General features: G+C 40.1%; 2 protein-coding genes across 2 annotated transcripts in view; one reads left to right on the forward strand and one right to left on the reverse strand.

Moving 5' to 3' along the window:
- Positions 1–15,080, reverse strand: part of LOC132154695 (calsyntenin-2-like) — a 202,351-nt gene that overhangs the window by 186,821 nt on the left and 450 nt on the right. The gene's annotated exons all lie outside the window — the stretch shown is intronic.
- The window catches only part of LOC132154697 (protein arginine N-methyltransferase 5-like), a 463,524-nt gene that overhangs the window by 74,648 nt on the left and 373,796 nt on the right, over positions 1–15,080 (forward strand). The gene's annotated exons all lie outside the window — the stretch shown is intronic.

Genomic DNA, 15,080 nt, shown 5'->3' on the forward strand with positions numbered 1-15,080 from the left:
CATACACACATTTCGTTCCATGCTTAAGTGAGGAATGAAGGGACAAATTGCTAAGGATCTTTACAAACTTACTGCAGCCGTTAAGCTCGTAAACACTGAGCAAAACATTTCTATTGTATTACACCATGTTATGCTGTAGAATCAGGTTATTTTGTACCTTAGTGCCTTGTAAACAAAGGTGTTAAACACTTTAAAAGTTTAACCTGGTAATTTTAGACCAAGCTGGTACATATTATACATTCATTCTTAATATATTTAGTTGTGACAAGTCACAAGGTCAGATTTTCAATATTAGGTCTGTTCTCGCTGTATTCAACCTACGGAATCTGCTGATGGACAGTGAGATTAATAAATCAGATGTTTGACGACATTAAGACATGCAGGAAATTGCATGCATTTGTAAAACAAAGTTTTAAAAAACCAATTAAAAAATTGGTATGACCAATTCTGCACTTCTTGTCTGGAAAGGCAGTCAGGGATTCAGCACTTGGAATGTGTGGGTACAGGAGGGAGTATTGCTTTCACCATTCTCTTTCTCTCTCTCTAACGCACTCTCTCTGCTTGTATGCCACCAGAGTGCTGCTGGCTCCGACTGGCATCAGCTCAAGGTCATTGAGCGTCTCTGAAAGACCGGGCTGCAGATGGGACTCGGTCTGGGCTAAAGCTGGCATGCTAAATTACTAGAGATTCAGAGCCGTGCATCTCGGTTACCAGCAGACGGGCTCAGCTGAGGCCACTGCTGCGAGCGGTATTGAGATTCCCCCGAAGAGGATGGATATTGATATTTCAAATTCTCCTCTGTGTTGTCAGTGGCCTTGCATTAAGAGTTATCTCTGACAACAGTGAGAGCACAGCACAACAGACACAGGGTGCTGAGAGCCAGAACTAAGAGTGGAGAGACCACAGCAGTGTTTGAATAGTGCACATGCAAGAGAGAAGAATGAAAAAAAAGAAAGTACTGAAATGTACCTTGGTGCGAGCACAGGTTGTTTTTGGATATTGCAAATAGCATTTTTAAATTAAAACTTTGATTATGTGCAAATCTTTTAATCATTTTTTCATTCATATTAATTAGACTTTCTAACCTCATTCTGAATTAGCATTTTAGTTTAATAGAAATTGCAGTGCACAATGATCTAAATCAAATAAAAATATATTTTTAATTAAATTTCTAATTATCCATGTCAGTACTTTCAGCAATATCTATTAATATAAATATAAATAAGCACTATAGTTAAAGAAAACAGAAGAGACAGAGAGAAAATAAGGAGACAGAACAAAACTGGTGCATAGGATTTTGAGTTTTGAGTTTTCCTCAGATTTGTATTTGGACTGGGTCCTTTTCTACCAAAGGAAGTATTTATCATCCTCTGTTCTGAAAAAAAAAAAAAAAAAAAAAAAAGCAAGCACTGAGTGCTGGCTTTGAAAGTCTGCCTGAATAGCTACCTGACAGCAGGCTGAGAAAATGTATGCACCAAACCTTGTGATTTGAACCTCGTGTTCTTTTGATTGTTGATAACATGTGGACTGGATGTTTTGCTGTGGCCAAGACACCTAAAACTTTTGTTACCTGCAATGAATTTCTAATTTTGCCTTTGATTCTACATCCACACACAGCATTTTCATCCTAATAAAATATTGTAAAATGATCACTGGTCATGTGCAAAACATTCAAAAAAGGACTTTACAAAGTCTTTGTTTTTGGTGGTGGAAAACAAAGCCTAAACATATCACTTTCAAACAAAAATGTACTAGTGTGGATGTGGACGAGATCTTTTGACGAAAAGAGGAGATGTGAGATTATCGAAGTGCTTTTCCTCAGGCGAAGCTGGAGATTTAAACAAAAGTCTTAGTTTGGTCTCCATTTTTATCTCTTCCTGTCTGGAAGAAATAAATGTAATGCTTTGGAAGTGCACACACAGTCCTCAAACATAATCTGTCCTCAAAGAAAACTTGCCTCAGCAGAGCAGCTGTCAGTGAAGCATGTCTCAAACCAGCATTTATCCACCGTTCTGAAACTCTGTTTTTAAGTGATGTGAGCAGAGCAGCCAGACAAACAGGCAAAAATGAACACACACACACAAATTGAGCTGACCCTGCAGAATTCTCTATTCCGCTGATAAGGGGTAAAAATAATGCTAGCCAAAATGGAACACATGAAATGTCAATGAGACCACTGATTATTTTTTTCCATGATGCCTCGCCCCCTCAGTTTCATCTGTTAGTAATATAGCAGAATTCAAAAATGAAGCCGAATGCAGATGATCTGATGCAGTCAATTACTCATCCCATGTAAAACAACCAAAAACATAATTTAAAGGGGGTGGGGGTGAGCGCTCTATTGGTGCAGGGAAGATGCACTGCCATGGCGAGGCGAGGAGGAGAGGCATACGGTTGGAAAGGCAGGGGGTAAGACAGTGAGATATGGCAACAGGATGACTGAGGAGAAGGAAGTCGACTTCGCAACCCAGCGTGTGGTTGAGGGGGCGTGGGACTTCAATGGCATTGTGGTTACGCTTGAGCGCGGCCCACAGCAGGAGGCGCTCGCTGTAGAGCCCAGCAAGACATCAAAACAGACCGAAAATATGCTGGAGAGGACGTCCAAATACCACTGTCACAGAGAGATAACACGGACATATGCATACGCCAGCCGAGTCACTCTTTTCAGACAAAACAAACACGCATCATTCACTGCAGACACTCTGTAAGATTTCTACTGCAAGTCACAATTTATAAACCCAAAGGAAAAGTTTTTTTGCTCTGAAGTTGCTCTGTGTCATTTGTCGTTTCAGATGCTTTTTCATTAAATTGCTTAGGAGAAATACAAATACAAACAAATAAAACATATGGCATGTCAGCTGTCGATAAGGCAAGAGTATGGAGGTTTAATGTGAATAGCATGAGTCATATAATTTGCTTTTGGGTGAATTTTATGAAAAATACTGAAAAATGAACTCTTGAAAATCTTTATAATATTAGACATTAAGCTCGCTTTTGAAACTCTAAGAGGAGACCATGCGAGATGCGAGATTATGTGAGATCATGCGGTTTAATTCTCAGGAAAAAGGCTAACACTGAAAGTAAAACACTTGAGCAAAACTGAACAATTTCTGTGGACATCTCACAGTCATCCAAATTTATAGACTGAGGTATTAAAGAGATCTGGGAAAATGTTACTACCGTGACTGTTTGCCACAAATACACCAGAGATGGACTGTGCTGAAAATAGGTCAGATAGTTCCTACCGAGCGGCAACCTCCTGCTCCCTCTCGTGAAGCCAAGAAGGTAGTGACTTAAACTGTAATTCATCGACTGGCCGCTTGAGGCTGGCTGCAGAAGGGAGTCAATCCCATAGACTCCCCATGTTACAGTTTTTCTCGATTGTTAAGAGACATTTCTTGAAAGCTGCTCTTCTTTTCTCTAAACTGTGAACACAAAACCCAATTTTCAAGCTACATTCACAAAACCTCAGACTCTTCTTGTAAACCCAAACTTTCACCTCAAAACAGTTCAATCTGTGCTCAAAACTGAACTATGTTGTCAAATCGTGCCCCGAGTCAATCAAAATGAAAGACACTACTGAACAGTCACTAAACACTACGTAGAAAAATAGAAAACACAATGCTCAGGACATGAAGCTGGAGAAATGAATGTTTATCGTTCACTGTAGGCTAAACGCATGTTGCAAAACAAAAAAAAACCTGTGCATTTAGCACACAAAAAGACAAAACAGAAATCTTATGCGTTTGCCACTTGTGTACAGTAACCCCATGTAAAAATAAAGTACAAAAATATACAAACAAGTGCATTACTCAGCCACAGCATCATGTCTCCTTACTGGGTCAGGCCACAGCACTTCATCCACATCACAGGCCACATTTTGTCTGGCCAGGCAACGGGGGAAAAAACCCCTGGCAAAGGGTCTGTATAGCTGTTTCATGCGCAGTCTGCTGCGATTTAGGACACGATCAACAGCAGAGAGGCTGACACTGTTGATACCCTCAAAATGTACATGGTGCTCAATGATCTTCTGCTGAATTTCACTCAGTTTAATGGCATTGTTCTCACGGACCATATCAACAATTAGGGTCTCTTGGTGTGGGGAGAACACACCTGTCCTCCCACCCCCAATTCTACAAAAAGAGAACATGGAGTTACAAAAAATGTACATGGAATACTAGGCATACAAACAGTTAGACCAACCCTCCATTACAATATTACAGTATATTGGTACAGTGATATACTGAAACATATTTACTTACAGTATACTGTGGTACAATATATAGTATGTCATAATTGCTGTCAACATTTACATACTGTTCTATAATGTCAAAAAAAGGTAATTACCTGTTCTCTAAATCTTCGGATTATGGTGAACACCGTGAATCTACTGATGTTTGGTTGTGCCCTTTGTCCAGCCTCCCATATGCTCATACCATGGACAAGAACATGGTCAATCACAGTAGCTCTGAATTCATCAGATATTACTGTTCTTTGTCTTCGCTGACCACCTCGACCTCCTCTCACACGAACTCTTCCTCTCAGATTTCTATCCATTGTAGGGCCTCACAAACCAGTGCTCTCTGAACTGGTTCACTGTATATGTTCCCTCACATCATTAGCCACAAGTGTGATCAATTTTGAGTTGTTGTGTTCAAATGGTGACATCTGTGCTTTAATTGTGTTTGACTTTTGTCACCTGTGCTCACCATTATACAGCACGGGTGCATCACAATGAAAATGTGTTGGCAAGTTGTGTCTAAACAGGTGAAAAGTGCTTATGGTTTTGCCAAAAGAGTGATTGATTCAATCAGTGGGTTTAGGCAACTGAGCATTTGGTTCAGACAATAGGGTTTAGTGTTTTAGCAATTGGGAAAAACTGTAAAATGCCCAACTTTACAGCAAAAAAAAAACATGTTTACAGCCTGGTGCAAAAAATTATTTTGGTCTATATAGCTAATTTTGCCCTTCATGACAACTTTGGGGGTGAATTTTTTTTTATAACTCTTCCTTTTTAATTATATTAAGCCTTAAAAGTTCTGCATAATTAAGGGCGTGGCCACTAGAGTGACAGGTGGATTGCCGCTGCTGACACTACCGTTGCGCTGGGTGGGCTTGGCTTCAGCAACCAGCTCCTGCCTTTTTGCCCATTTTCGATTATCCTGGAGTGACGGTCTGCTTGGTTTCAAAAACTCTCTTCAGAAACCTATGGGACAAGTCACGGACACTAAGTCCATGTTTTTATACAGTCTATGGTTCCTACTCTCCAGGAACCAGGTTGAATTTAGAAAAGGAGGAAGTGAGGAGAGCAAGATGGACAGAGATAGAAAGAAACAGGATAAAGCAGAAGGGAAGGGAAGGGAAGGGAAGGGAAGGGAAGGGAAGGGAAGGGAAGGGAAGGGAAGGGAAGGGAAGGGAAGGGAAGGGAAGGGAAGGGAAGGGAAGGGAAGGGAAGAGAAGAGAAGAGAAGAGAAGAGAAGAGAAGAGAAGAGAAGAGAAGAGAAGAGAAGAGAAGAGAAGAGAAGAGAAGGGAAGGGAAGGGAAGGGAAGGGAAGAGAAGAGAAGAGAAGAGAAGAGAAGAGAAGAGAAGAGAAGAGAAGAGAAGCAATGGTAATACCATAGGTTTAAAGTACCTTACTGTAAATTCCTTGATGCATGAAAATGATAATCAAACAGAACCAAAGTACCTTGATATCACCTTCTGATACCATCACTTCACCATAGTACAACCACAACACTTGGAACACTTGAAAAAGGAAGAGAGGAGAGGAGGAGGAGACTGGACTGCCTCACTTGCATTCACCTGGGAGCCTAGAGCGCATTGGCACAGGTGTTCAGAAAGGGACAATTCAGCTCCAAACATGAGTAATGAGCACTCAGGGGGAGTTTGTGGAGGTACACAACACACGCACACAAGTGCTGAGAATGCAACACTCGTTTGTGTTGTTTTGATATTTCTGTTTTCTTGATCCGATGTTGGCAAGAGTCGCTGCAGATCCCTGTAGGTTCACCCTGAGCTAAGGCAGCACTTGTATATTCACCAAAACAGCAAGACTGAGCCAGAATCAGTTAGATTAGAAAGCGAAACAATTTTCTAAAACTTTCATGAAACCGTAGTAACCATGGCCTTGTTGCAAGGTTGTCCTACACAGCTCTTTTTCAGTGTAAACAGCAAAAAAGATGAGCAAGATGAGCCAGCCAACATGAAAATGTTGTGGTCTCGTGGACAGCAGCGAGGAAATAAAGGGAACCTGTGATTGTCTTTGTGATCCAAAAGAGAAAGACTGCTCCCAAATCCAATTAGGCCTGTGCTCCTTTTCCCTGCAAGCCTCTCGCTGAGAGCGGAAGGCGGAGGAAAGGGGGTTTTGGAGAGATAATGACTCAAGACTGGAGAAAGACAGGAGAGTTAGAGAAAGGCTCTGTGTCAGCACTGAAAACCTTTACGCCTAGCAGCCCTGAAAACCCTCTTCAACTCCTGCAAGAGGAGCAGCTGGCTTCAAGTTCGGTCAGCACAAAAGCCGGGATCACTCTGGCTTTTAAACAGACAAAGTGAGAGCATAGAAGGCGCAAATAACGCTTATCAAAGCTCTTTACAACATCACTGCGTTAGCTAAGGTAGACTATGTTTGGACCCAGAGAGTCACGCAACAGCTAAGCAAGTGCCATTGGTGTCAATGCAAATGCTAATGCATAGCTTTCTGCAGACAATATAGATTATGTTGAACGTTGGTGCTCCTTTAGATAAAGAGTACAAATTAGTGGTTGCTCAGCGTTTACTTTTTGATTGCTAATAGCAATGACTATATCTTAAAAGCAGGGTGACAAATGGCCAATATAAAGCAGATTAATATGAAATCACAATTATTAATTTTAAGACAGAAACATGCTGCAATTAATATTTTACCAAATATATACGAAATAAGTCAATATGAAAAATAATTTGAAAAAAAAGTAATACATCTGTAAGATAAATGATTTTGTACTTTAGAAAGATACTTTAAATTCTGTAATTCAATTATACCCTTTCTCACAGATAAAGAAATAGTTAAAAACATTACAAAAATGAAGTAAAAACTGTAACCACCAGTGCACCCATAGACATAAGTATCTGTCATGTCTATGAGTGCAATGACCTAACTGTCAGCATTCAGGCACTGATGGTGTTTGCGGTGCTGTCATAATAAAAGTCCAGCTTTTAACATGTATTAGCCAATGCCACTAAGTAAAAATAACAAATAGAGGCTCATAAAACTTCTTTAATGTCCCAACATGAATATTAATGTCTATCTGTCCTTTCAGTCCAGATTGGTAATAAGTTCAAATAGGTCCTAATAAACGGTCAGCGTCTCTCTTCAACAGTGTGAAAACCCCCTGTTAGGTCAGCAATAACTCAAGCCTGGGATCTGTGAGGGGTTCAGAGGATTCATGGAGCCACTATATCCATAGAGATCATCGGCTTCTGTTAGGATGTCATTCTGAGTGACTTACAGTCCTTCGGCCAAGCCCTTGGCTTCACTCAAATGCTTTAGATCTCTTGCCTCACTCAGTTGTTGCATTTTGCTCAGCATTTCATTAAATATATATAGCGCATTTCGAACCCAACTCAAGTTTTTGCAGCAACCCTTCTACACACACACACACACACACACACACACATTTACACACACCTACATATACATATGCATAAATTGACCACATTGACCATTTTAGCACACTATCAGGAATCAACATCAAAACAAAGCTGTGTTTTCGTACCATTATTTGCACCATACTGCCGTTGTACTGTCATCACATTCAAAACTTTATTTCTTCTGCCATGCCATAGCACTGGTGATTCAGTAGCATATACAAAGCAGTACAACAAAAACTGTGTATATATAATATTTTATACATTTCCATCCCTATGCATTAATTGTAGCCACTACTCCCCTAGGTATTTTCATCAAACAGCATCAAAAAGTCATTTATCACTCACAGCATCATATACTTGCCACTTGTGTCTCATCATCAATAAAAAGCCATATTCCACAAAAACATCCAAAACTATATTGATTTTCATAATTCATAATTGCACTGGGTTACAATAAGGTAACACCTGTTAGAAAACAGCCAACCAATGACAGAGCCTTTCTTTAGCAGACTGTAGAGAAAAACAGTATCTTTGATTCACTCATATTTTGATGACAGATAAGACGTTCTAAATTTGCTAATTAAATCAAAGGTTTATGATCCAATTACCAAAAACATAACCACCCAACTGAACAGTAACTCTGTCTAATTTACTTCTCAAATAAGATGTTTACAAGTCAATTTTACTTGCTTTTGGCACTTGGTGCATGTTCATTTTGTCTGATATCTTTCTACAAATCCCATTATTATTCCTACAAAACCTGCCACACAGAAAATACATAACATCAAAACAAACACACACACAAAAAAAAAAGAACAAAGAGCGTGTTGGTGAGAGAGAATGCGGCTGAGGCCAGGTGACTGATAGCGACATTTTCGTCTCAGATGCTGAGAATCTTCCCAATTTTTTCCTTTTATCTTCTCCCTCCCTATCTTCCTCTTTTTCCCCTATATCTTACAAAGGAGGCCATATTTTAACGGACATAATTAAAGCAAATCAAGTGTTTCACTGCAGGCGAGAAGGAAAGATAATGCCTTTGACTGCAGGATGCACCATGAAAATGAATAACTGATTTCATGAGGACAAGCTTCCACTTCCTCTATTCTCGCAGGGCGAAACGGTCTGCTACAGAAGTGGGACAGCTCGCGGCCAGCCTCCGAATCTACAGGAAATCAAGCGCTGAGGAAAGAGACGTATCATATACAACTTACAAATACCCCCAAAAACCCCATTTGCTCTCTGCTTGTGCCTTTGTAGCATTTTCATTCCTGCAGCGGTAGCAAGAGGCCCGTGACATGCACTATTGATTTCAGCTTCAGTCAGCACAGTCATATGACAGGCGCCACACGTATGAAAACACTCAGACCGATAGTGGTTGTCTCTTTTTCATCTCTTTTTGTGCCAGTGGGCGCTCCCTCTCTCTCTCACTCTATCCTAGAGCCAACAACTCAAACACACTCACACTCATCAACTGAAACACAGAGAGATGTCGCACCTGCATTCATATTTTATGCTGATGTGTGCAGATCCTGACTGTAATTAAAACAACCCAGCAAAGTGAAATTCACATCATCTCTGTTTGAGTCCCAACAGTTACCACGTGTGTGTTTGCGCAAGTGAGAGAAAAGATCAGAAGCCACACGCCCCAACGCTGCGCTTTTCCACCCGGGAGGAAGGAGAGGGCGGTACCACAGCTGCTCCGATCTAAAACAAACACCTGCAGTTTGACAGCCTTGGTGTCTCCTGCACCCGTGGAAAATTAACATCCTCCTAATTCATTTATGAGCCAAAGATAAAGCTCCAAGCCTTCTCGGCTTAACCAAACAACACAAAGGGCAGCACCTGTGTCTTGCATTCCCTCAGCGTGTCACAGGAATATCCACCAACCGCTCAATTAAAATAGGCTCTGCTGGTATCAGATCGGCATGGTGTTCGATCCTACCCGGACAGGCAGAGGGGATCAAATGCCTGTGAGTTACGCAAGAATTAGCCTGCAGAGTAGAAATGGCTGTTTTTCTTCCACTGACAGCTGGAAAGAAACAGAAAATGCAATATCTGTAAAAGCATAAAATTTAGCCATATCTTCAAATGCAGTCTAACCATGCAAACAGTAACTTAGCTTCTAAGAAAATGCTTTGAGGGGAAAGTGGAGTGCCACAGTTTCACCGAAACCTCTCAAAAATGTTCCAGATTTAGCAATAGCAACTAAATAATGCAACTGCAAAACATCCATAGGGTGCCACATGTTTAAATAGTTATGTAGACATTGTGTAAAGGTTCAGATAATATGGTGTATACTGTATGTCCTTCAAATAAAAAAAGTTTATAAGCTGTGTTTTATGGGGCTTGACCATACAGTACCTTTGAAAAAACAAATATCCACTCTACACCAATGACCTGCTACTGAGAATGTCAAATAGAAAACTGCTTAGCATGCTAAAAGTCACATTCAGTTTGGTGCCTCTCTGTAATAGTAGCAAAAAAGCCTGGTCCAACAATCATCTGACCCAATTTTTTATAACAATTGGGCAAAAGTAGGAGATGCAGTGGGCAAAAAAAATAAATAAATAAAAAAAACACATTGCAAGGCAGCCAATAATCAGACAAAAAAAAAAGAATTTTATTTCAAGACATAGTCATTGAAAAGTTATTAACAGAAAAAAAGATATTAAAAAATAAACTATTAAATTGGCAGAGGTGCTATAGGGAATGTTCTGAAAACCAAATGTTTGTTAAAGGTCTATTCAGGACTGCCACCAAGTAGATAAGTACTTGATGTATGATTAATAAGGCTGCCACAGACTCCCACCTAGAAGAATAAGAATAAGAAAACTAACAGATACAATAGATCAGGCCTCTTCAACTCCAGTCCTGGATGGCAATGGCCCTGTAGACTCACTAATATCAATTTAACCCACCTGTCTGTAATTTGCAAGTTATTCCGAAGACATGATTTGCTAGTACAGATAAGTTTGCTTAGGGTTAAAGATAAACTGAACAGTTGAAGACCCATGCAATAATTTCCCTCAACACCCACTGTCCTGCAGAGTTTTGCTCCAATCCTAATCAAACACCTGAAAAATCTAACCAAAAACTTTTTAGAATTACAGACAGGTGTGTTTGAATAGAACTGGAGCTAAACTCTGCAGGACAGAGCTGCCTACCCCTGTTTCCAATCGATGCCCGTTACCTAAAAACACAATGGCGTTATAAAAATAATGTCTGCTGCAAGTATTGGGGCAGACTCTTCAAGACTCATGTAAGTGTTCCTTTGCTGATCTAGACCTTCGCAGTGTAGTCTTGGCAGTGCTCTGTACCCGGCCTAGAGTTCTAATAAAGCCACTGATTGGCTCTCCTTTTTGGCCATCCTGTCACCACAGAAGGTCAGAAAGAGTATTTCCACAGATCAAGCCGGAAAGATAAGATGTACGCTGCTTCCTTCCAAGTTGCTGAGAGGGCTGCCAGCAGCTTGTAACGTGATCCAATCATCGCAGGTCATCAGACAATGTCTTTACTCCAAGTTGTACAAATGGCAAACCGACTCAAACAAGGTTTAGAGTCCTCTTCAATGAAACATGGAGTATGGCATTGCCCTACAATGGCAAAAGGTCAGAGCAGAATATACTGCGGAAATGTTGCCCTTAAAAAGGTGCTATGGTACGGTGTACCTAAAGGAGGACAGGAATGAGTTATGTTTGTTGCTTCCATGCAGTTAGCTTCTTTTTTAGCACAGCACAAAACCAGAGGTCAGTGAGTGACAGTGCTGCAAGGCCTACATGATAAGTCTTGTTTAATAATAATGTGGCATAGATGTTTCAGATACTTTTCTGGGTTTTAAAAACATAGGCTGAGAATGTTTGGAAAGACGGAGGACAGGATTCCAACACGACGCTTCCTGAAAACATTACATTTAATCTCTCGCCCAAAAAGGTGGGTTCTGTTTCGCGGTCTATTGGAAGTAATCCATCTTGTAGCATTTCATTGTAAAGAAAGACATGCATCATACAAGGGAACAGTCACGATCCACCACTCGGTAACATACGACCTTGCAAACACATACTCACGCTCGTACCCAATCACCATGAGCTCTCTGTTCACCTAATAGCCAGTTTTCCGATCGCCGGCACCCAGTGCAGGCAATTAGAAGGAAAGCTGGATGACAGCGTCCCAGAATCCCTCTCTCTCTCTGGACCTGGAGCAACTTAATTGAGACTGAATCTCAGGGACTAGCCCACTTCTTGCAGACAGTCAGCAAATGCAAGCAGGGTCCCAAAGTAACACTGAGAAGAGAAAATATACTCTTATTGTGGGTGGGAGGGTGCATGTGTAACTATGACTTTGCACGTGTAAGATAAAGGGAAAGTTCACAGTTCGGTCATCGTTTACTCTGCTGTTCCAAACCGGTTTACATTTATGTCTGCTGTGGAACACAAAAGAATGTATTAGATATGGACAAAAAAAAACACTGTATATATTTCAAAAATTCAACTTTTGTGTTACACAAAAGAAAGACTGTTGTATTTGTTTGTAATGAAATGATATTTTGGGGGGTTACTAATGTGTTAATACTTGTTCTGAACGTCATGATTCAGAAATGCATCCAAACAGAACTAGAGCTGTGCGAGTGTGTGCGCGTGGAAGAGCATTCAGTGTTATTCCTGTGCAGATTGGCCAGAGCTGACCCCTGGGAGAGACTGGTGCCATCTGACCAGCTGGCGAGAGAGAACAACTGACAGGGCCCATCTTACCTTCAAATGCAGCTCTTTTCTGTCATCCCCTCCCTTTCTTTTTCCCTCATTCCTCCCTGCCGCTCGTCACACCAACGCTAATGATGCATGCTGGGTAATTAACATTTAAATTAAGTTAAGCATTAGCATGGAATTCTGGCTTGTAGATTGGCATGCTCCTTGAAAAGCCACATTGAGACAAAAAAGACATTAAAAAAGCTAGATCTCAGGAAACAACAGACTAAGACAGATCTAACAGCTGTGGTCCACTTAGCCGAGTGTTTTCCATGTCCTGCTTTGCTCCCTGAACAACGGCAGTGATGCAAAAAAAAAAAAAAAGAACGCCTTTGCTTTCCCCCAAGCTTGATGTTCTTAGGTCGCCACACGAAATCTTAAGTTATGCATCTATTCCAGATCAGCAACCCAATTTATTTAGCTCTGGGATAACGCTGTGCTTTCTCTGAAAAGGCCAGCATAAATCTCAGCTTGCTTTTACAGACCTACCCTTATTTGTCACTGCTGTCTTTCTGCTTTGTGCTTTTCTTGTGTTCTTGTGTCTTGTGTATGCTGAAGCCAAACTCTGAATCTCTTTTTCTCTCTAAGACTCTGAGTTTTAGAAATACTCTCTGATTCTCAGACACAATAACACAAGGCTTTGGCAACATTAAAACATGCTGATTGTTAATAAAAGCAGTCAAGCTCTACATGTTACGAAATCCATCTGGTAGCGCAGTGCACTAACTAAGCCAAGGTCATTCAAACACACATACTGACAAAATTTATATCTGTGAATACGCAACCATACAAGTAAAGATTGTACAAGCAACCTTGTGTGCAGAATGAGATTCACAAAATATGAATAATGTAAACATGAACAGTGACACAGGAATTGTAATATGGTGAAGTGATTACGTCTAAAATAAACTGTTTTGCACTCAGAGATAAGCCAGACCGTAGTGAATTCAATGCTACAATAGCATTCTGATGTAATTTTGATGAAATCCATCTTTTTTGGAGCGGCAGAGTTTTGAAGGCAATCTGCCAGACATATCAGGTTTGGAAGGTTTTCAAATGTCATATCATTCCACTGAAAGTGTTGAGTCCTAATGTGGATGGCTTAGATTTAATGATTGGTTTATTTTAGCGATTTTGCCTCATATTTCTATTCTATTCCTTCTATTTGAATGCCATGTTCAACTTTTGCAGCTCTTCATCCATAAAGGTGATTAATTTTCAAATCGCTTTTCCATTGCGTTAAAAATTTTATTGAGTGCTAGAACCCAGAAAATTGATATGCAAATATACAAGGTTCCGATTCCCTGATTCGCCAATCTGTTACACTGGAAGAGCCCAATCTCAAGCAAGGAGTTATACTTCTAAGGAAAGTAAATCAGTGCACACAGGTAGGCCTACTGGCAGATATTACACTTGTGTGCTGACAAATAATTGAACTGTTCCATATTCATCACTGCCCCAGAGACACAATTAGATCTCTTATCTCAATGTTTGTGTTCCTACAAGCACATTAGCCGCCTTTCCATGGCAGCGACGGAAAAATCCATGGAGTGTTAAGAACTATGCAGCCATTGAACACCTCACTGAGCCTTATAGAAAAGATTAAAAATAAATGCAGTTACTATGAGCATCATAAATTAAACCGATCAAGCAGATAGATCACTAGAAATGTACCATAATTAATCATAAAGGTCAATGAAATATTGATTATTGAGAAGAGGTCTATGACTTTTATTAAAGATTGGATGGATGGATGGATGGATTTATGCCTATTTGATGAAAAAATCCCCCCCCCCCCCCCCCCCAAAAAAAAACTAAATTGAAAGGGAGTCAGAGGGTTAATATGTCCATATCAAAATGTCACAGAAACTTGAAGGGGGGGGGGGGGGTGTTGGGGGCAGAAAGAAAAAAATTCTGAAATATCCTAGAAACTTCATAGACACACCTTAGCAACCAGTCAGAACACCTTAGCAACCAAAGAGAAATGTGCCCTAACAAAACCTCTTCTTGGGACTCAAAAGCACCAAGTTCTTCAGACTTATGGCACCACATAAAAGGAAATTACGGAAATCTAGGATAATTATTCTTATTGCAACAAAAACATCCAGATTTATATCATAATCACTACTTCAGTGAATGGAACACACATCGACTTGCTCAGCAGACACTTGAAAGAAGGGTCATCATCATGAATGTTAAAATCATACTGATGGAAAAACAAATAAAAACAAAAAAAAGTTTTCAGCTCTTAATGGATGAAGGTGTACTCAAAGGAAGATTCATTGCCAAATGCCACTCTCAGCCTTTCATTGCCAGTCTGCATGATCCAATCTGACTGTAATTTATCACATTTCATCTTCCACTTGTGCACTAACAAATAACTGAGCTGCTCCATATTCATCACTGCCCCAGAGAGTCAATTACATCTCTTATCTCAATGTTTGTGCTCCCAAAACACATTTATGCATTATGCTCTTAAGGTCTTATACACTATGCAGTCATTGAAAATACCAGATAAGAAATGCGCCTTAAAGGTCAATGAAATATTGATGAAAGAAAATAGGTCTATAATGGCTCAGGATGAGAAACCGTAAATATATGATTCACAGTCTGTACTGTTCCTATAGTAATGAAAACATTTAGATTTGTTCAAAAGATGCTGATCTTTTTGAAGTGTCCTAAATAAAGGTTCATCATTAAGAAAACGG

This window comes from Carassius carassius, chromosome 12 (genome assembly GCF_963082965.1).
Source record: "Carassius carassius chromosome 12, fCarCar2.1, whole genome shotgun sequence".
NCBI classification, from domain to species: domain Eukaryota; kingdom Metazoa; phylum Chordata; class Actinopteri; order Cypriniformes; family Cyprinidae; genus Carassius; species Carassius carassius.